The 23,783-nt window shown below is 41.6% G+C and overlaps 1 non-coding gene and 4 pseudogenes across 1 annotated transcript; 2 read left to right on the top strand and 3 right to left on the bottom strand.

The window, feature by feature from the left end:
- Positions 1 to 1,070: 1,070 nt before the first annotated feature.
- LOC149516842 (25S ribosomal RNA) lies at positions 1,071 to 4,390 on the bottom strand. Its single transcript, XR_016345424.1, has one exon. It is a non-coding gene; the product is annotated as a 25S ribosomal RNA (ribosomal RNA).
- Positions 4,391 to 4,619: 229 nt separating this feature from the next.
- LOC149516841 (5.8S ribosomal RNA) lies at positions 4,620 to 4,774 on the bottom strand (annotated as a pseudogene).
- Positions 4,775 to 5,058: 284 nt separating this feature from the next.
- On the bottom strand, positions 5,059 to 6,532 carry LOC149516840 (18S ribosomal RNA; annotated as a pseudogene).
- A 4,545-nt stretch (positions 6,533 to 11,077) lies between these two features.
- On the top strand, positions 11,078 to 12,825 carry LOC149516839 (18S ribosomal RNA; annotated as a pseudogene).
- Positions 12,826 to 13,200: 375 nt separating this feature from the next.
- On the top strand, positions 13,201 to 14,861 carry LOC149516838 (25S ribosomal RNA; annotated as a pseudogene).
- The last annotated feature ends 8,922 nt before the right edge of the window (positions 14,862 to 23,783 follow it).

Below are 23,783 nucleotides of genomic sequence, written 5' to 3'. Positions count from 1 at the left end.
GTGGTTGAGGAATTTGCATATATCACAGTCCACAAGTTGGTTTAGGCCTAAGGGTTCTCTTTGAGTTGAGGAGTAGTTTTACTACTAGTGAGACAGGGTTAATAGCTAGAGAGAGTAGGCCTTAAGGCTTACTAGAAACCCAAGTCATAGGGAAATAGCCCAAAACAGTGGTATGGGTAGTGATCAAGACTCCAAACACTCAGACCAAGTGTTCAGGTTTGGTAGAATTGAGTGAGGCCTAGGTGTGATCGTGGGTGAGGAATGCATGGGTATGCGGTCAAACATAGGTGTGGGCACCGATGATCGAGGTAGGGGCACATGGTCAAACCTAATTGTGGGCATGCCTGAATATAGTCCTAGGACAATCAAATTTGTGGGCTTTCAGAAGGCTCAGTACCATAGCACAATCTTTAACGAGTTAGAATTAGGCTGAGCACTTCAGTTTTGTAAGCTAACTTAGGCAAATGGAGTGAATTCCCTATCCAAGGCCACATAGAGTTTAGCTTAATACAAGAGCCGACAATCGTAGGGCAGACAAGTGCCTTGAGTGGAAGGGTCATGGTAAACATGCCACTCCCATTGCCAGCATCTACCAAAGAAGTGTTCGAGGCAACAACCCACACCGAGGGCCCACTTATGCCAATGATGGTCAAGGTAAGTGCTGGTGCTACTATCATTTTGGTAATGGTGTCCAAGGTAACATTTCAATCCAAGGGGCCAGCATCTGTTAATGGTATCTAAGGTAACAATAGGCCAACATTTGCCAATGGTGTTGATTGAGATTGCCCACATGAACCAATGGCCAGGTGTTGTCTATGGCATATGAGCAGAACCAATCCAGAGGTCAGTGTGTGCCAATGGAGTTTAAGGCAAGTTCCCACACCAAGGGCGAGCCTGTCCTTATAAGAAACACCGAGGGCATTTGGTTATCATTTACTTGGAACTTAAGGGAAGGATGTCATCCCCCAATCGAATCAGTTGCAATGGAGAACACCATTCATCCCCAACCTTAGAGGGGTATGGTGTAAAAAAATAAAGTGAAAGGATTTTGATAGGTGTGGGGGAGAGGGATGAATTGAAGTGACAAAGGGCTGAATCTCAATGGATCATGGTAGCAAGGCCATTCTACCACTTACAATACCTTGCTGCATATTTAAGTCATCTACAAAGGATTCTACCCATTGCTTGATGGGAATTGAGCTCCAATGATGCCTATACGGCTTATCCACCTTGGGGGTTGTACCTACAACATGTACCTTTGGGGGCCATGGGCCCCTACTATGGTCAGCAATTGGGCAATGGGTGTGTACTTCACTTTTAGCCTAGATTTTAACTTAGAGGTATTTAGTCATAATCCAACACATGATAGCTTCATGCCACTAGCTTTTCAACCAAGTGCAATGACCAATTGTGCTAATCAATGGTTCATCCTATACTAGGTTGAATTACTGTTGTGACGCTACCATTAGTAGGGTAAAACTAACCTATCTCATGATGGTCTAAACTTAGCTCATGTTCCCCATTTGTGGGTAAACAATCCAACACTTGGTGAATTCTACTTCACAATGATAGGAATAGCTAACATTGAGGGATCAAAAAGCAGTGTCACTATAACGCTTGGCTGCCATAAGCTAGTTATCCCTATTGTAACTTTTCTGACACCTCTAGCTTCAAATTTTAAAGGTTTAAAAGATCAATAGGCCACACTTTTATGGTTTGTATTCGTATTGGAAATTAGAATCAAACAAGCATTTTCCCTTTTGTTCCACATGAGATTTTTGTTCTCATTGAGCTTAATTTAGAATGCCTGTGTTATCTTTTAACAAATGTGCCACCCCAACCAATCTCCTCACCTGACAATGTCTTCTGCCCATATTGACTGACTGAGGTCGGTCTTGGGACCAAAAGAAGGGGTTGTGTCTTACCTTCAATTCATGGAATAAGTAAAATAATGTTAAAAGTAGTTGTATTTCAATTGCTCCCTACAGCTCCCACCTATTGTACTCTTCTCAAGTCATTTCACAAAGTCGAACTAGAGTTAAGCTCAACAAGGTCTCATTTCCAAACTAATTCTGCTAAGCTCATTCCCTTGGTTGTGGTTTTGCTAGATAGTAAATAGGGATAGTGAGAATCTCGTTAATTTATTCATGCGTAACACTAATTTGATGATGAGGCATTTGGCTCCTTTAAGAGAGTTATAGTTACTCCCACTGTTTGCCAGTGCTTGGTTGAATTTTTTCACTTTGACATTCAAACCACTAGGTAAAAATCACATTGTGTGAGCATTTGTAAGGACCATCACAATGCTTTTGTTTTAATTAAATAGTTAGATTCCCCTCATCCATACCAGTTTTGAGTTGACTATTCGATGCTTGGGGAAGGCCCCCGAATAAGTCGTTTCCAGTCCATCCCTCGATTGGCATGCAGTGACTCACTCTTATTATGGGAGTAGCTCAAGCAGTGCATCAACAACCAATGGGTTCAAGATGGGAAACCCCATGCCAATCCATAGAGCCAATCCTTTTCTCAAGGTTATGGATCCATTTTTGTCGACTTCCTTTACCTACATTGTTCCATCAACTAGAGGTTGTTCACCATGGAGACGTTATGTAGTTATAAGTATGATTAGGTATGGTCAACACCTAATCCTCCAAATTTTCAAGAGCAGTCAAGCGTGCACTAAACACCATGTGACGTGCAGTGCTCTTCTGGCAACTAGACCCTACTTTCGATTGAGCTATTTTTAGGGTGGGTAGGCTATTAAACAAAAAAGATAACTCTTCTTGAGGCCCCCATCGATGTCTTTGGACTTCCTAATGTTGCTATTAGCTGATGCATCCTAGTTCATGAATTTTAACCCAACTCCCTTTCAAAGCTTGCGCTAGACATGCTGTTGAATGGGTTTTACTTGTCTCTTAGGATAGACTAACCCATGTGTAAGTGCCATTCACATGGAATCTTTCCCCTCATTGGCCCTTAAAGTTCTCATTTGAATATTTGCTACTACCACCAAGGTCTGGACTAATGGCTGCTCTACTCAAGCTTATGCCCTAGGTTTTACGGCAACTGATACACTTTCATACTCATTAGGGCCTGGCCCTTACCTCAACAACCAAGAATAAGTTGTGCGTTTAAACACCATCTATTTTCAAGGCTAGTTGATTCGGTAGGTGAGTTGTTAAAACTCCTTAGTGGATTTCGACTTCCATGACCATCATCCTGGTGTCTTCATTGACCAACACCCTTTTGTGGGTTCAAGGTTAGCAATGTAATTGGGCACAGTAACCTAGTTTTTGATTCATCTTGCATTGACAATTTCGCATACCAAAAATGGCCCACTTGGAGCTCTTGATTCCATGGCATAGCTTAACAAAACAGTCACGCCATCCTACCTATTTAAAGTTTGAGAATAGGTCAAGGGCATTGTGCCCTCGATACCTCTAATCATTGGCTTTACCCAATAAAACTCACTAAGGGCTCCAACTATCTTTAGAGAACTTCAAAGGGAGCCAGCTACTAGATGATTCAATTAGTCTTTTGCCCCTATACCCAATTCACATGAATGATTTGCATGTCAATATTGTTGTAGGCCTTTACTAGAGTTTCCTTTAGCTTTGACCCATTTAGGCATTGTTCACCATCTTTCGAGTCCCAATAAGCATGCAAACACTTAAAACCTTCTCAAAAGATCAAGGTTATCCAATGGTGCACTTGTAAGAGATCCTGCCAATCAACTTCCTTGCGCCTTACTAGTTTTCTAGCTTGTTGACTTATACACATGTCAACTCCTTGGTCTGTGTTTCAAGATAGGCTAGATAGGGAGCTTACAGGCCAATGCTAAGAGCATGCTGGTGCTGAGGCATGCCGAGATGGCACATGTGCATTCCATGATCATGGCGATGATGTCTCTATGGGCATAACAAAAGCTTAGGCTTGGATCGCTACTATGACCTGTGTTAATCCATTCCTTGAGCTGATCAATAAACCAGCTCTCATTATACCACATTTAATCAGGGTGCATCACCGGCCCCTATCTACTTCCCTCTTGACAATTTCAAGTACTCATTGACTCTCTTTCCAAAGTCCATTTCATCTTTCCCTTGCGATATTTGTTCACTATTGGGTTCTCACTTGTATTTAGCCTTGGATAGAATTTACTACCCATTTAGGACTCTCACCCTCTCTGTCTCCCCTTTTTAGGGTACTTTGGCTTTGATCCATCACTAAGGACACTTTTCCAAGCAATAATTCAAATGCTATGGGCACCTGATTATCAAGTTTGATTATTCTTGGTTCGTTTACCATTACTAGGGGAAACCTAGTAAGTTTATTTTTCTCTACTTATTAATATGCTTAAACTCAGTAGGTAATCTCGCCTAACCTGGGGTTATTATGCGAGCATCAAATGAGTGATATAGGGGGTTTGATGGCGTTTGGATAGACAATGAGCATGCATCACCAGAGACAAGGCACGTTGAGAGCTTTACCACCAATGGTCATGGTGCTATCATTGCCAGAGACTCACTTTTAGGCCAATAATGATCGACGAGATCACGGGAGGCCATCTTCCCCTCTCACTCAAGCTCGATAGGTAGGGGGTTGGAGGGTATGACGATGCATGACACCTAAGTAGGTGTGCCTTTGGCCTAATGGCTTGGGTGCAACTTGTGTTCTAAGACTCAATGGTTCATGGGATTCTACAATTCACACCAAGTATCACATTTCACTACATTCTTCATCGATGCATGAGTTTAGATATCCATTGCCAAGAGTTGTTTTGGTTTTTCATGACAAAAGGAATCATGATGCCACCTGTGCACGCATAGCGAATGGGATGGACACACATTCTTTTTCATTATGGTTCCTTGTTATGATTCACATCAGGGGTTTGTTATTCAGCCGTAGATGGTAATACCAATCATTTTACCCACCCGAAAGGTGGAATAAAGCCACCATCACACCCACCTAGGGCCAAAAGGGGCTCAGGGCATAGAGGCACCATTGCCCCCTTAGTGTTTCTTTAACACATTTTTGGGTCATTCATTGAGTGAGTTTCGATAATGATCCTTGCATAGGTTCACCTATAGAAACCTTGTTACCAGTTCTCCTTCCTCTAAATAATAAGGCTCAGTGGATTTCTCATAATGTCATAGGCAGAAACTATCCATGTCGCCACAATATGAACACTTCATCAGACTATTCAATCAGTAGGAGCGATGGTGGTGTCTACAAAGGGCAGAGACATAGTCAACATGAGCTGATGACTCATGCTTGCTAGGAATTCTTCATTGAAGACCAACAATTGCAATGACCTACCCCATCATGACAAAATTTCAAAGATAACTTGAGCCTGTCGACCAAGGCTACAGACTCATTGAATATGTCAGTGTATTATGCATGCAGCTCAGAACATCTAACGGCATCACAGACCTGTTATTACCTTAAACTTACTTGGCCTAAGCGGTCATAGTCCCACTAAAAAGCTAGCCAAAAAGGATTACCTCCATGTATTTAGCTGGCTGAGGTCTCATTCATTAATGGAATTAACTAGACAAATCGCTCTAGCAACTAAGAACAACCATGCATCACCACCCATAAAATCAAGAAAGAGCTCTCAATCTATCAATCCTTGCTATGTTTGGACTAGGAAAGTTTCCCATGTTGAGTCAAATTAAGTCATAGGCTCCACTCCTGATGGTGCCTTTTTGTCAACTTTTTTAAGTTTTAGCCTTGCAACCATACTCCGCCCGAAACCCAAAAACATTGGTTTCTCATAAGGTGCTAGCATAGTCCTAAAAGTAACATCTGTCGATCCCTGGTCAGCATCATTTATGGTAAAGACTAAGATGGTATCTGATCATCTTCAAGCCCTCAACATTTATTCTTGATTAATTAAAACATCCTTGGCATATGCTTTCGTAGTTTTTCATCTTTCATAAATCTAAGAATTTCACCTCTGACTATGAAATATGAATGCTTCCGACTATCCTTGATAATCATTACTCATATCCCAAAAGCCAACACAATAGGACTAAAATCCTATGTTGTTATCCCATGCTAATTTATATAAGGATAGGCCTGCTTTGAGCACTCTAATTCATTCAAAGCAATAGCACCATAGGAACAACCCAATCAATTAATACCATGAGTCCATCATCAGTAGTAAGGATGAGTAGATTGGTTCTCATCGTCAAACAAATAGGATGACCCACCCCTAGTTCTAACTATGAGCTTTTTAATTGAAACAACTTAAATACATGCTATTGGAGATGGGATTACCATGGCTACTGGCACTAGACTTGCCCTTCAATGGATCCTCATTAAGGGATTTAGATTGTAATTATTTGAATTACCAGACTCATAGAGCTCAATATTGTTATTTATTGTCATTACCTCTCAATGTCAAGATTGGGTAATTTGCACACCTGCTGCCTTCCTTGGATGTGGTAGGATCAACCAAGTAGAATTTTTTTAGGATGTTGGCACTGCATGGTCCTTAATGCACCAACTGAGCAGTGGAGAGACCCAACATGGAGCACAAATATCATGTGTGTAGAGCATGTAAAATGCATAACATTGAACAAACAAGTGTTAAGAGGTTGTGCCCATAAAATGTTCTTCATCTAATGGCATAATTGAACACTAATGCACCAATGCACCAATGTGGCCACAGAGGTTTAGGTGCCACACTTGGGACATGGGGCACAATTGAGGTCCAACCTATAGCCTCTAAAGATATAAGATGGATGAGGGATGGTAAGACATTCGATTTCCATTGATTTAGGTATGCAACACAGGATCTTGATTATGCCTCTAAGGTATAATGACCACATGGAGAGAGATTGAAGAGGATGATGGGTCAACAATTCGATGCATCAAGCATAGAGCTTGCCAAAATACACAACCATAGAACCACTCATATGCCCATTGCTTAGAAGTAGTAGCATCCATGGACATGGTCCATAATCCACCCAATCAATTACTCGATAAATGAGTGAAAAAAATGATAGACAAGGCCATGCCACAAGAGAGGGCCACGAGATTGCCACTACCATTCAACAGGTAATAATGGCATGACACCACCAATGCTTGGTTTGGCTAAGACTACTTGTGCAAACTCTGCTTCATCACCCCATGAAGATGTTTCCTAATTTAAGGACTTGTTCTTGGGGTCTTGCGTAGCATCGGTTGCATCCATAGGCTTGGCTAGGTCGAGGCATTTTTATGGTCGATGAGAAGGGACCACAAGACTACCAAATACCCAAGAGACTTGGCTAGACCAAGTCTGTGACTAGCTCAATATAGCTAAGCCCCATTTTTACTTATATGCCAATTGGTCAAGGCCATAGGCTCTTGTAGGTCATCGGAGCAACCAGTCACAAGACAACATGGCTAGAAGGCATGCACAACTTGGATTTTGCTCTAAAGAAGTTGCTATGGATGTATGCAATGACAGGCCCATCACACACACCTACTCCCCCCTTTGGGGGGAAAGGGGATGTGAACAACCACCCCTTAAAGAGCACGAAAGATTTTATAAATAAGCTAGCAATCGACATTAAAGTGTCTATAATGGGGATAATTTTTTCAAATAAGTATATCCTACACTAAGGGTTTGCAAGTGCCGATGGTGGTCAAGGCATGTGCCCATTTTATGGCTCAACATATGCCAATGGTGTTCAAAGCTAGTGCCCATATCAAGGACCAACATATACTAATGGTGTTCAAGGTAACTGCCCATACCAAAGGCCATCTTTTGTTGGCATTGATCGAGGTATTAGCCACACCAGGTCTGGATTGTGCCAATGTTAATCAAGGTATATGCCCTCACCAAGGGCCAGCATGGGCCAATAGTGATCGAGGCAGGGGTTTATACCAAAAGCCGACTAGTGTTGATGATGGTTAAGACTTTGGTCGAAGTTCAATTCTTGGCCCCAAAGCATATCCTAGGCTCAGGCATGTGTTGGTTGTACATTTTTTGGCATAGGGTACCATAGCCGGAGAACTTGACTGACCATATTAGTGGTTCCAGTGATTGGGGAAGGGTAGCAAGGGGTATGCACACGTGATATGCAATGGGTGCTAGTCCTTAGACCTTACATTGGCCGTCTATCCCCCAAGGAACCTCAATAACTCACACCCTCTTTAAAAGCGTAAGAGTTTTTATAGGTTGGCAGCTAGTAGCCATTCAAGTTTTTGAAATAGGGATGCTTTTTTGAAATGGCCACAAAATCTTCTACACTTTGATTTTTTAGCTGAATTTTTTATGGATGCCAAAAAAAAATATAAGGATCACTTATACCAAATTTGGGCAAAAATCCTTTTTAAAAAATTATAAAAATCATGAAAAATAGAAAATGAGTTATCTTGCCATAAAACTTCACATGAAGGCTTACGGGATCATTATATGAATTTACAAGCCATAAAAATACAGCTAGCATGGTAAAAATATTAAGATGTGCGTGAACCCACCTACTTCTCGATCGTGGTGCACATTATGCATAACCTGGGCCTAGGATACCCATGCATGGTGAGTGGCCCAACATATACTGATGGTGTTTGAGGGAACTGCCTATACAAAGAGCCAGCATATGCCGATGGTGGTCGAAGCATGTGCCAAGACCAAAGGCCAACATATCCCAGTAGTAGTGGAGGCATGTGCATATGCCACAGTCTGCAAGTTAGTTTAGGCTCAAGGGTTCTTTTCAAGTGAAAGAGCAATTCTAGTTCTAGTAGGATAGAGTCTGATAGCTAAGGGGACTAAGCCTTAAGGCATATTGGATGTCCATGTTGTGAAAAAGTAGCCTAAAATAGTGGTATGAGCAATGATCAACATTCTAGCAACTCAAGTATAGTGTTAAGGTTTGGTGGAATTTAGCCAGGCCTAGGTGTGGGCACTGGTGAATGTTTATTTGAATTTACAGGCCATAAAAAAGGCATTAGCATCACAGAAATATGAAGATATGCTTGAACCAACCTATTAATCGATCGTGGTACACATTGTGTATAGCCCAAGCCAAAAATACCTCAAGCTCAATGGTGCCCCTCATCCCCCAAGCTCAATGTTGCCCCTCCTACACAATATCATCTCATGATCCTTGGTTATTGATCAAATCAGCACAATGAGGGGAAATAAAAAGGTATAGTGAATGCTATCGTCTAACCCCATGGTTTAATGCAAAGGTGCAATACGAGGCCCATTGGCCCCCAACCATCCTCGGGTTTACCTTAACCTAAGAAGACATTATGCCACACTCGTGACCTAACGATGCCTGCTAATCTAGACACCACATGTACCTAGGAGTAGCTCACTTTAGACTAGCTAGGCCCTTACCTATTTGCTAACCAAAAGGATGGTGAGAAGCAAACACCAATCATCCCTTAGAAAGAATGTAGGAATTTCCCAGCCATCTTACCAAGAATTGTAAGACTGTTTGAAATGGGGACATTTTTCTCTCCAGCCACTTCAGGGCCTTTCTTTAACAAACTTAAGACCCAGTGACTTGTCTCTTGACCACCACAATTTCCCATTCCCTTTATTGCTCCACCAACCCATTCAAGGGTGCCTATGCATGGTTTTGACCAATAGCACTCGACTGGCTACCTGGCTTCAAAGTGCCCACCCACTAACTTGCACTTGCCCATGCATCTTAGGGACTAGGGCTCACATTGCCCACACACACTGTCAGTAACATGTTTCAGGACTTACACTACCTGTGTATAGTTTTAAGACAACTATCACAACCATAAGCCCTTATCTGCTACTCAACTTAAGGTTAGTCATGGCAGGATAAAGGCACACTAGGGCCTTAGTGTAGGCAAAAGCCTCAACCACCATTGGTTCTTACAAACCCTTGGTTTAGGATATGCTTGTTTGAAAAAAATGCCCCTAATATAGACACTTTAATGTCTATTGGTAGTATATCTATAAAATCTCTCATGCTCTTTAAAAGGTGGTTATCCAAGCCCTTTCCCTCCCATAAGGGGGGTAGGTGTGCGTGATGGGCTTGTCATTGAATGTATCATGGCAATGTCCCTAAAGCAAAATCTAAGCCTTGCATGCCTTCTAGCCATGTTGTCCGATGACTAGCTACTTTGATGACTCAAAAAAGCCTATGGCTTTAACTAGTTGGCATCCATGTAAAAAATACATGTGGCTGATGCTGCTTCAGACCCTAGACCAAGTCCTTAAATTTGGCAATGACTCCTTATGGTGGTGCAAGTAGAAGCTAGGTTCACGAGCTTAGTAGGGCCAAGTCTTTTAGGTATTTGGTAGTCTCTTGGTCATTTCTCATCGACCATAAAAATGCTTTGGCTTAGCCAAGCCCGTGCATGCAACCAATGCTGCCCAAGATCCCAGGAACAAGTCTTTGAATCAAGCAATGTCCCTTTAGGGTGCTAATAGCAAAGTTTGCATATGCGATCCTAGCTACACCAAGCATTGGTGGTGTCATGTCATTGTTGCTTGTTGGATGGCAAGGGTAATCTTGTGGCCCTTGCTTGTGTTTTTCTTATTTTAAGTAGTTGTGGTGTGGCATTGTACATCATTTTCTTTGCTCATTCATCGAGTAATCGATTGGGTAGATTATGGACTGGTGTATATGGATGTTGCCACTTGTACGCAATTAGCATTTGAGTGGTGCTATAGTTATGTGTTGGTAGGCTCCATGCTTGATACATTGAACTATCTACCCATCATCCTCTTCAATATCCCCTTATGCGATCATCGTACCTTGAAGGTGTAATTTGGATCTTGTGGTACATACCAAAATTGATGGAAACTGGATATCTTGCCATCCCTCACCTGTCTTGTGTCCTTAAGGATCATAAGTTAAACCTCAATCATGCCTTATATCCCAAGCATGCCACCCAAACCTCTATTCTCGTATTGGTGGTTGGTGTTTGATCGAGCTCTCGGATGTATAACGTTTATGGGTATGGGCTCTTAACCCTTGTTCATTCGATGTTATGCATTTTATGTGCTTGACATGCACAATGCTTGTGCTCCATGTTGGTTCTCTTTGCCATTCAATTAGTGCATTGAGGCCTATGTAATGCCAATGCCTTAAAGGAATGCTACCTACTTGATCCTGCAAGTAGTCAAATGCTTATCGCAAAGGTTAAGCCATGTATATCTAAGTATGAACTAATTTAGATTATGAAACTATAAATGGCTTATTAAATTAGTTATAATTTGTTTGATGGTATCTATTACTTGGAGAGCCATAGTAATTTTAGAGCTAATATGTGCAACAAACCCCTACTTCTGGAAGGGATGCATTTATTAGATAAAATATCAATACAGGCTTTGCTCATTGCTCTCATGATTCATGATAACTTGATGGATTGCATGGCCTTTATGCCAGCAATGCATTATTCAAAATTTTTCCCTATCAACCTTCGATGGTAGGATAGTGGCCTACTATGGTGGTGATAAGTGACAAAGAATTAGGGTCAATTCTAAAGAGGGAGCTTGAGAAATGGTGACCACATCGAAAGAAGGCAGCAGGCATGCAAATTACCCAATCCTAACATAAGGAGGTAGTGACAATAAATAACAATACCAACCTTTATGAGTCTGGTAATTAAAATGAGTGCAATCTAAATCTTTTAACAAGGATCCATTGAAGGGCAAGTTTGGTGCCAGTAGTGATGGTAATTCCAGCTCAAATAGCATATATTTAAGTTTTCATAGTTAAAAAGCTCATAGTTAGAGCTAGGGTTAGGTTATCCAGTCTATCTTACGATGAGCATCGATATACTCATCCCTACTATTACCAATGCATTTTGGCCTTAATTGGTTGGGTCATTCCTTCAGCACTGTTACTTTAAAAAAATTAGAGTGTTCTAAGTAGGCCTACGCTTGTATACATTAACGTGGAATAACATCATAGGATTTTGGTATTATTATGTTGGCCTTTGGGATTGGAGTAATGATTAACAAAGATAGTCAGAGGCATTTGTATTTCATAGTTAGAGGTGAAATTCTTGGATTTATGAAAGATGAACAGCTACAAAAGCAATTGCGAATGATGTTTTCCTTAGTCAAGAATGAAAGTTAAGGGCTAAAAAATGATCAGATATCATTCTAGTCTAAACCATAAACGATGTTGACTAAGGATTGATAGATGTTACTTTTAGGACTCCACCAACACCTTATGACAAATCAAAGTCTTTGACGGAAAAGCACCACCAAGAGTGGAGGCTACAGCTTAATTTAACTTAACATGAGAAAACTTACCAGGTCTAGACATAGTAAAGATTGACAAACTAAAAGCTCTTTCTTGATTCTATGGGTGGTGGTGCATGGTTTTTCTTATTTTGAGGAACGATTTGTCTGGTTAATTTCATTAGCAAATGAGACCTTAGCATGCTAACTAGCTACATAAAGGTGATCCTTTATGGCTGGCCATTTAGAGGAACTATGGCCACTTAGGCCAAGAAAGTTTGAAGTAATAACAAATTTGTGATGCCTTTAGATGTTCTAGGCCTCATGCTTGCTACACTAATGTATTCAACAAGTTTATAGCCTTGGCTGATAAGCCTAGGTAATCTTTGAAATTTTATCATGATGGGGATAGATCATTGCAATTGTTGGTCTTCAATAAGGAATTTCTAGTACGCATGAGTCATCAGCTTACATTGACTATGTCACTACCCGTTGTACACTCCACCCATCACTCCTACTAAATGAATGGTCTGATGAAGTGTTTGGATCATGGTGATATGGATGGTTCACTGCGTATGATGTCATCAAAAGTCTATTGAACCTTATCATTTAGAGGAAGGATCATTGTCAAAACCTACTCAACAAATGACCCATGAATGCGTTAATGAAACACCAAGGGGGCAAGGCTGCCTCTATGCCCTAAGCCCCATTTAGCCTTGGGCAGACATGATGGTTGCTATGTTTCACCTTTAGGGTAGGGAAAACAATCATTATGACCCCCATGGTTGAATAATGAACCCCTGGCATGAATTGCATAAGGAATCAAAATGAAAAAGAGAATGTGTACCATCACCATCTTATTCACGATACGTGTATGGGTGGCATTATGACTCCTTTTGTCAAGAACAACTAAAACTACTATTAGCAAAGGATATCTCAGCTCTTGCCTTAATGAAGAACGTAGCGAAATGCAATACTTGGTGTGAATTGTAGAATCTCGTGGACCATTAAGTTTTTGAATGCAAGTTGCACCCCAAGCCATTAGGTGAGGGCACACTTACTTGGGTGTCATGCACTATAGCCCAGCTTGAGAATTAGGTGCCTTCAGCATCTGAATTATAGTCTAGAGAATTGTCCTCAACAGTGGATCAGGCCTAAGTCCCCTAGAAAAGGGCATTGGAAATTGTGAAAGCCCTATTGTGCCTTGTCACACCATAAGACGCTGTCTATGAGTCAGGTTGTTTGGGAAAGTAACCCCAATAAGGTGATAAATTCCATCCAAAGGCCAAATATGGGTAAGAGACTGATAGCAAACAAGTACCACAAGGGAAAGATGGAAAGGACTTTGAAAAGAGAGATAAAGAGTGCTTGAAATTGTTGAGAGGAAAGTGGATGGCAGCTGGTGATGTGCCCTAGTTGAAGTGGAACAACAAGAGCCAGTCCATTGATTGGCTTCGTACGTGGATCGATACGGGTCATGGTGGTGGCCAAATCTCAGGCTTTTGATATGCCTTCAACTTTGATGTGCTCTTAGCATCAACCTACAAGCTCCCCATTTAGCTTGTCTTGAAACACGAACCAAGGAGTCTAACATCTATGTGAGTCAATAGGCTAACAAACCTGTAAGGCACAAGGAAACAGATTGGTAGGATCCCTTATAGGTGCACCACCAATCGACCTTGATATTTTGAAAAAAGTTTGAGTGTGAGCATGCCTGTTAAGACCCAAATGATGGTGAACTATGCTTGAGCAGGTTAAAGCTAGAGGAAACTCTTGTAGAGGCCCATAGTGTACTGATTTGCAAATCATTTGTCTGACATAGGTATATGGGTTAAAGACTAATCAAACCATCTATTAGCTAGTTCCCTCTAAAGTTTCCTTCAGGATAGCTAGAGCCCTTAACAAGTTTTATCAGGTAAAGCAAATAATTAGAGGCATCGTGGATGCAATGCCATTGACCTATTCTTAAAGAATCGAGAGCTCTAAGTGAGCCATTTTTGGCAAGCAGAAAAAAAGTGTAAGATTTTGATTTCTAGTATGAATACAAACTATGAAAGCATGGCCTATCGATCTTTTAGACCATCAAAATTTGAAGCTAGAGGTGTACAAAAAGTTACCACAAGGATAATTAGCTTGTGGCAGCTAAGAATTCATAGTGACATTGCTTTTTTATCCTTCGATGTTGGCTCTTCCTATCATTGTGAATCAAAATTCACCAAGTGTTGGATTGTTCACCCACTAATAAGGAACATAAGCTAGGTTTCACCCATCACCAGATAGGTTAGTTTTACCCTATTAATGGTAGTGTCACAATAGTAATTTAACCTAGTATGAGTTGAACTATTGATTTGCATAATCGGTCATCACATTTAGTTGAAAAGCCGGTGGTGTGAAGCCACTGTGGGTTGAATTATGACTGAATGCCTCTAAGTCAAAATTCAGGCTAGAAGTGATGCATGTGCCCATTGCCCAATTGTTGACTTGTATAAGGGCTTATGGCCCCCAAAGACACATGTCGTAGGTGTAGCCCTAGGCAGACAAGCTGTGTAGGCCTCCTTGGAGCTTAATGTCCATCGAGCAATGAGTAGAATCCTTTGCAAATGACTTAAATATGTGATAAGGTATTGTAAATGGCAAAGTGACCTTACTGCTCTCATCCACTGAGACTCAACCCTTTGTCGCTTTGATTCATCCCTCCCCTCTACACCCATCAAAGTCCTCTCACTTCAATTTTTTTACACTATACCCCACTAGGGTTAGGGATAAATGGTGTTTTCCATTACAACTGATTTAGCTGGGGGATGACATCCCTCCCTCAAGTGTCCAAGTCAATGACAACCAAATGCCCTTGGTATTTGTTACAAGGACAGGCTCACCCTTGGTATGGGCATTTACCTTGAACTCTATTGGCACTTGCTAGCCCCTAGATCGACTATTTTTGCATGCCATCAATAGCACCTAGCCTTTGGTTCATGTAGGCAATAGCATCCAACACCATCAGTAGATGCTGGCTTATTGTAGCCTCAGACACCATCGCCAAATGCTAACACTTGGTGAAGGCACTAGCCTTGATAACCATCGGCACAAGTGTGCCCTTGGTGCAGGTTGTTGCCTTGGACACCTCTTTGGCAGATGTTGGCACTTGTAGTGGGTTGTTACTTTAGACACCTCTTTGGTAGATGCTGGCACTTGGTGTGTCATGTGTACTATGACCTTCCTACCTAATGCACTTGTTTGCCCCTCAATTGCCATCATCACCAAATGGCACTCGGTGTATGTGTCACAAGCTTTGGTCTTAAGTTAAACTCCATGTGGCCTTGGATAGGGAATTGACTCTATCTATAGCCTATGAAACTCAAGTTCTTGGAATAATTCTAGCTTGTCAAAGATTGTGTTACAATACTTGGCCTTCTAGAAGCCTATAAATCTTATTCTCTTAGGATAGTGTTCAAGCATGCCTGCACCTTGGTGTGACCATACACCCACACTTTGATAATTAGTGCCTGCACTTGGGTTTGATTGTGTGCTTATGCATCACTCGTAGGCACCAATAGGTGTAACTCAATTTTGTTGAACCTGAATAACTTGCATGAGTCTCTAGAGTCTTGATCACTACCTATACCACTATTATGGGCTACGTCCTAGTAACTTAGGCCTTTTGTAGGCCTCAAGGCCTAGTTCTCTTTGTTGTCAAATGTTGTCTCACTAGCGCTAGAATTGCTCCTTTACACGAAGAGAACCCCTGGGCCTAGACCAGCTTATGGATTGTGACACATGTACATGCCTGGACCACCATCGGGACATGTTGAACCTTGGTTTTGGCACATGCTTCAACTTGCTCCTTGACTCAGAGAGAACCTTTAGGCCTGGACCAGCTTGTAGATTATGACGCATACACATGGCTCAACCACCATTGAGACATGTTGAACCTTGGTCTTGGCACAAGCTTCGAACACCATTAGCACATGCTAGCCCATCGTGCAGTCAGTTTCTTTAAGCACCATCAATACATGCTGGGCCACTTAGCACATATAAGTATCATGCCCCTGGCCATAAACCATGTGCACCATGATCAGGCTTTAATTGAGTTCAAGCACATCTTTATTTTCTGTCATGCTAATGCTATTTTTATGGCTTATAAATTCATATAAGCACTCATCAGCTCTTACATTTAGGTCTGGCTTAATTCTTCTGAACTTGAACACCATGCATAAGCCTCTAGAGTCTTGATCACTACCCGTACTACCATTTTGGGCTAGTTCCACTCAACATAGGCCTCTAATAGGCCCAAGGCCTGGTCTTTTTGTCAGTCTAACCCTATCCTGGTAGAAATAGAACTTCTCAACTCGAAAAAAACCATTAGGCTTGGACCAGCTCGTGGATTATGACACATGCACATGCCTTGACCACTATCAGGACATGTTGGCCCTTGGTCTCGATACATGCATCACCCATCAATAGCACATTTTGGCCTTTTATGTGGGTAATTCCCTCAAACACCATCGACACATGTTAGGCCACACACCATACATAGTTATCCTGGGCTAGGCCATGCACTATGCACACTATGATTGGGTAGTAGGTGAGTTTAGGCACATTTTCATATTTCTACCATGCCAATGCCATTTTTATGGCTTGTCAATTCATCAAAGCACTCACTAGAACTGGCACTTGAGCCTAGCTCTATTCCACCAAACCTAAACATCATGCTTGAGTCTCTAGAGTCTTGATCATTGCCTTTACCACTATTATGGGCTAGTGCCCTATGACCTGGGCCTTCAATAGGCCTACAGGCCTGGTCTTTCTGGCAGTTGGACCTTTTCTTACTAGAACTGCTTCTTGGCTAGGAGAGAACCCCTAAGCCTAGACCAGCTTGTAGACTATGACAGAAGCATATGCCTCAATCACCATTAGGACATGTTGTCCCTTGGTTTGTCATATGCTTCGACCACTGTCGACACATTCTAGCCCTTTATGCGGGCAATTCCCTTAAACATCAGCAACATAAGCTATGCAATGCACCATACACAGGTATCTTGGACCTAGGCTATACACAATGTGCACTACAACTAGGAAGTAGGTGGATTTTAGCACATCTTCATAATAATTGTTGCATTGATGCCATTTTCATGGCCTATAATTCACATAAGCACTCACTAGTGCCTATATCTGGGTTTGACTCAATTTTGCTGACCTTAAACACTGTGCCTAAGCATTTGGAGCCTTGATCATTGCCTGTACCACTATTTTAGGTTATTTTCTTATGACCTGGGCCTTCAGTAGGCCTCAAGGCCTAGTTCCCCTAGTAGTTAGGCCCTTTTCTATTAGAACTGAAACTGCTACTTGACTTAGAAAGAACCCTTAGGCTTGGACTAACTTGTGGACTATGACACATACACTTGCCTCAACCACCTTCGGGATATGTTGGCCCTTGGTCTCTATACATGCTTCGACCATCATCGACACATGCTAGCCCTTTGTGCTAGTAGTTGCCATAAACACCATCAGCACAAGCTAGGCCATGTACCAAGTAGGTGTATTCTAAGCTCAAGCCATGCACCATGCATACCATGATCGGGTAATAGGTGAGTTCAGGCACATCTTTATATTTTTGCCATGCCAATGCCATTTCTATGGCTTGTAAATTCATATAATGCTCACAGTACCCGCACTTGGGCCTAGCTCAATCCACCAAACCTAAACGCCATGCTTGAGCCACTGGAGTCTTGATCACTGCTTGTACCACTATTGTGAGCTAGTTCCCTGTCACCTAGACCTCTAATACGCCTCAAGGCTAGCCCCTTAGCTATTAGACTTTATCTTGCTACAACTAAAACAGCTCTTCAACTAAAGAAAAACCTTTAAGCCTAGACTAGCTTATAGATTATGGCACATGCAAATGCCTAAACCATTATCGAGACTTGTTGGGCCTTGGTCTCGACACATGCTTTGACAACCATCGGTACATATTGGCCTTTTGTGCAGGTAGTTTCCTTACACACCATCAGCATGTGCTAAGCCACACACCAAGTGTGGGTATCCTAGGCTCAAGCCTCTACCATGTGTACCATAATCAGGTAGTACGTGGGTTTAGGCACATCTTCATATTTTTACCATGCCAATGCCATTTTTATGGCTTGTAAATTCATATAACACTCACCAGTGTCTGCACCTAGGCCTTGCTCAATTCTACTAAACCTAAATATTGGCCTTGAGCCTTTAGAGTCTTAAGCACTACCCATACCACTATTCTAGGCTATTTCCCCTGACCTAGACCTCCAATATGCCTCAAGGCTTGGTCCTCCTAGTTGTCAAACCCAGTATGCCATTCTACCCATACCTAGTGTCTTTTAGAGACTTTCCCATCTTAATGTTATAGTACCCGTATACCTGGCTTGCCTTAAGGCTTCTGTAAAGTCTTCTATGCCTATGTACCTAGCTTGACTCCAAGTAGTTTTAGGCTTTTTTATGCCTAATTACCCATGCCACTCTTCTAGGGTGTTCTAGATCTTTCCAACGAGTAGTCCTCATGCCTAGCACCATGCAGCTTAACATGAGTGGACTCTTACACTCCGATCTTAGCCTTGGCTTGTACACTTGGGTAAAATATGTGCCTTTAGAACTTTGGTCTTAATCCATCCTAGTGTTTCACGCATGCCATCTTGAGCAAGACCTATCACGTGACTCTCTTGGTCTAGCACATGTGCATGGATTGTGACACATACGATTAATGCTACCCTAAGCCCCAGACAAGTCCTTGAGCCAGGTAACGACTCCTTGGGGTGGTGTAAGTGTCACACCCCGTATGAGCACCATCAAGGCCAAAACTTGAGTGTCGGTGCATGAGTGCTAGACCTTGCTTAAACACCAAGTAGCAAGAATGAGTCCCTGTAAGAGTTACTTGATGCTGAGACTGAAGACCATTTGGGAGAAGCTTTAAGAAAGCCCTAAAAAGGTTGTGTAGGCACTATACATGTGAAGGTGAACATAGAACTTTCTAGAAGAGCCAGATTTAAAAATGGCATAGGTACTATATCACCTCAGGCAAGGAAGCTTTTGAAAGGCTTAAGGCATGGACACTTTGTGAGAGGGCTTGGAACCTTCTGGACCCAATGCACCATAGTGTCTAAAACCAACTCCTTTCTAGAAACTCCCTAACTGATCTTGTATGTGTCTAGCCCTTTAAAATGCAAATAAGAGCCACACACTTCACTCCGTTATGACCACATAGGCCATGGGGGCTCAAGTATAAATAGGGGTGCCCCCTTCCGCCATAGGACCACCTCATGAGCTAGTAAACTTATGAACCCACAAAGCAATTCAAGCACATTTGTACATAAGTCACATTATTCTAGTAATAGAAAAGATCTAGTATTCTTTCACCAGTGCCTTCTTAGTGTGCTATAGTGTTTGATTGTCTTTAGGGTTTGACTAGTCCTTAGTGAGTGGCACACTCACTCAACTCGATTAAAGGCTAACTTAGGCATACATATATGGTAGTTTCTCGCCTAAGGCCATATGGTTGCAAGGCTAAAGATCATAGCCAATGATAGTTGGTATCAGAGCACAATTTGGTGTGCAACCGTAATCCAAGATAATGCCAACTTTCGAGATGAGCCACCAGCACGCTAAAGGCAAAGGCTCATAAGACACACTACTAAAAGGGGTAAGAAAGGCACTTGTAGGGACATGATGCTAGCCTTTGATGCCTAGTTAGTGAAGGTGGAGTTGGTCGTGGCTGAAATATGAGATAAATATGAAAACCAAATGGAGGAATTAGTCTTAGTAAGAAAGGAGATCACAGTAGAGTTAAGGCAAACTCTTTTCAAAAGATTGAAAGCTTTGCCTATAAGAACTCTATCTTAAAGGCTCTAACGGAAGCCATGAGGGAAGAGATGGAGTAACTTAATAGGATGCTCTTCGCATACGAGGTAGTCATAAGGGAAGGCATACTCACAATAGCTCCTAAACTAGTGTAGAGGTTCCCAACCTAAAGCAATTCAAAGGGACAAGGTTTGTAAAGGACATAGATAACTTTTGATGGGCATGGAGTAGTATTTCAGTGCAATGGGCATCGAGGATGGTGCTACTAAGGTATGCATCACCTTTATATATCTTGTAGACATCAAACTTCTATGGTGGCATTGTAAGTCTGAGGAGGATAACGTAAGGGCGCTACCATTGGAACATGGGAAGAGCTCTAAAAGGAGTTTAGGTAGCAATTTTACACATAATATACCATAAAAAAGGCACGTGCCAAGCAATAGTTGCTCACCAAATATGGAAAAATGAGAGAATATGTTTAGAAGTTCTTAGATGCTCCAAATTCCCAACCTTGGGGAGGACAAGGCACTTTTCACATTCGTGGACAGGCTCAAGCCATGGGCTAAGCAAGAACTAAGGAATATGGGTGTCTAAGACCTCATCGGAGCTATAACCACTACTGAATCCTTAGTGGAATTCAAGAAAGGGGACAAGTCTGAGTCTTCCAACCCCAAAGGCAAAAGAAAAGGTAAGGGAGACAAGGACAAGAGTAGTAGTGGTAGGACACCAACCCATAAATGGAAGTCCTTCAAGGAGGGAGACAAGAAAAAAGACAAATGGCTAGTGATTTGGGATGGACCCATGACTTAGTTTTGGTGCATGATCAAAAACAAGCGAGTAACTATCCTAATAGAGCCAAACTCATGGCCATTATCAAGGAGTATGAAGAACAAACTGAGAAGGGGGGACTAAAGCTTGGTTCAATCGTGCTAAGTTCTATCTTAGCAAAAAATGGGCTTAAGAGAAAAGGGCTCATGTTTGTTGAAATCTTTGTTGCAAGCAAGCAGTTAAATGCCTTAGTGGACATAGGTGCATCTGATATGATCATGTTCAAAAGAGTGCTTAAGAGATAGGGATCAAGGTTAATAAAAAGGTGGCATGGATCAAGACTATCAACTCTAAAGAGGTTCTAATAATGTGCATAGCACAAGGAGTTGAGCTACGACTTGGAGCATGGAAAAACAAGGAATCTATTAAGGTAATCTTCTCGATGACAATGACTTTGTTATCGATTTAAATCTCTTTGATAGGATCAATTCACCAATTGCATTTGCATCTAGGACCATTGGTGCCTATGCATTGTCCTAGTGAAATAAGGGCAAGGGACTAGAACCAAGGCACTATTCGTCATCTAGCTCACCAAGGGTGTGCGATAGAAGGAAACCACCTTTCTAATGGCCTTAAAAGAGGATGAGCCTCAGGAATTGAAGGAAAACACCCCCTTAGAGTTGCTGGAGTCCTTCACGAATGTCATGCCCATAAAACTACCTAAGAGACTACCACTCAAGAAAGAGGTAAACCACAAGATTGACCTGGTGCCCAATGCCAAGCCACTAGCTTAAGCCTCATATAGGATGTCACTTGTAGAGCTAGAAGAGCAAAAGAGATAGTTCAAGGAAATTTTAGACATAGGGTTCATCAGGCCCTCTAAAGCTCTATATGGTGCACTAGTACTATTTTAGCGAAAGCATGATGGGTCCTTATAAATGTGCATCAACTATCGAGTGCTAAACAAGCTTACAGTGAAAAACAAGTATCCCATTCCCCTTATTGCCAATTTGTTTGACCAACTAAGAGGAGACAGTGGTTCACCGAGCTAGATTTAAGATAGAGTTACTATCAACTAAGGATTGCTAAAAGTGACAATCCAAAAATGGCATGTGTGACTTGCTATGGTTCATACAAGTTTCTAGTCATGCCTTTTGGTCCTATGAATGCACCCGTGACATTTTGCACCCTGATGAACAAGGTATTGCAACCCTTCCTTGACTGATTTGTTCTAGTATACCTTGATGGTATTGTCATCTATAGCTAAACACTCAATGAGCATATGGATCACTTGCAACAAGTGTTCCAAGTACTAAGGGAGAATAAATTGTATATAAAGAAATAGAAATGTTCATTTACCTAGCATAAGGTATCATTCTTAAGCCATATTATAGAGAATGGCTAGATCTAGATGAATGGTGACAAGGTTTGTACAATCTAAAAGTGGAAACTAGCAACCAAGGTCATAGAGTTATAGTTATTCCTTGGTTTGGCAAACTACCATTGACATTTCATAAAGGGTTACTCCACATTTATAGTGCCCTTAACCGACATGCTCAAGAAAAGAAGAGTATAAGAATGGAGTCCCAAGAGCCAAGAAGCCTTTGACTACCTAAAACAAGCTATCATAAAAAAGCTAGTCCTAGCTCTCACCGACTACACCAAGCCATTTGAGGTACACGTTGATGCATCCAACTTTGCTATTGGCAATGTGTTGATGCAGGACTGACATCTAATTGCCTTTAAAAGTAAAAAGCTCAATGACTCCAAGTGTTAATATATGGTCCAGGAGAAAGAGATTACTGCTATGGTACATTGCCTATGTACATTAAGGCATTACTTGTTAGGAAGTAAGTTTACGGTGATGATTGACAACACGACAACTAGCTTACTCCCAAAGCCAGAAAAAGCTTACTCTCAAACAAGCATGTTGGCAAAACTTCCTAGCCTAGTTTGATTTTACCATGGAGTATAAGCTAGGAAGGGCCAATGTTGTGGCTGATGCACTTAACCACAAGGCTAAACTAGTAGTAATTAGTAGGCCAAAAGATTTCTTGGTGGCACACATCAAAGAGGGGCTGACCTAAAACCCCACAGCTAAAACCCTGATCGAGTATGAGAAGCAAAAAAAGACTAGATGGTTTTGGCTCAAACATAATCAACTCTACACTAAGGGAAATTGACTTTTTGTCTTACAGTTTGGCAAGCTATGAAAAAAAGTCATGGAAGGCTGTCATAACTTGCAATTGGTAGGCTATCCAAGTGTGCATCGTATCTTAACCCTTATTAAGGATTGATACATTAGCCTAGGATATGGTACAATGTGGAGGCCTATGTCAAAACTTGTCTTGTGTGCCAATAAGACAAGATAGAACAAAAGTCCCTAGATAGCCTCCTAGAATCACTCTCGGTTCCTAAATGCCTATGGGAAAGTGTCTTCATAGAATTCATTATTAGACTACCCAAGGTGGATAGGTATGGTAGCATCATTGTAATACATCTAGTTTTTCATGTAAGTATGCTCAAACCTTACCATGAAGACTTGGATGATCCTTCTTAAAGCTAAACAAAAAGAGCACCAGTAGGCATTAAGGCCTCTTATGATTGAAAGGTTGAGCACATCTTAGCTGACTTATAGTATACAATGGCAACACTTACCTAAGCACGAGTATTTGGTATAATGGAAAGGCTAGTCAGATAGTGAGATAAGTTAGGAGCCAACTAAGGGATTGTGATAGTTCCATGATTAGATTAACAAGTTTTACAAAGAAAATGTGATGAGGGCATCGATGGAATAGGTGGGGAAGAATGTGACACCCCATGTGAACACCAATGAGGCCAAGGCCTGAGTGCTAGTGTATGGAAGCCAGATCCTAGCTTAAGTGCTAGGTCATGAGAAGAAGCCCCAATGAGAGTTACCTAATGCTGAGCTTGAGGGCCATTTAAGAAAAGCTTTCCATAGAACCTTTTAGAAAAGCCAGATGCAAAAATGGGCATGGGTATTGTATCACTTAGGCAAAAA

Source organism: Durio zibethinus, chromosome 9 (genome assembly GCF_047325235.1).
Source record: "Durio zibethinus cultivar Kanyao isolate XHJ-2024 chromosome 9, ASM4732523v1, whole genome shotgun sequence".
NCBI lineage: Eukaryota > Viridiplantae > Streptophyta > Magnoliopsida > Malvales > Malvaceae > Durio > Durio zibethinus.
This window is presented reverse-complemented; position numbering and strand designations above follow the sequence as displayed.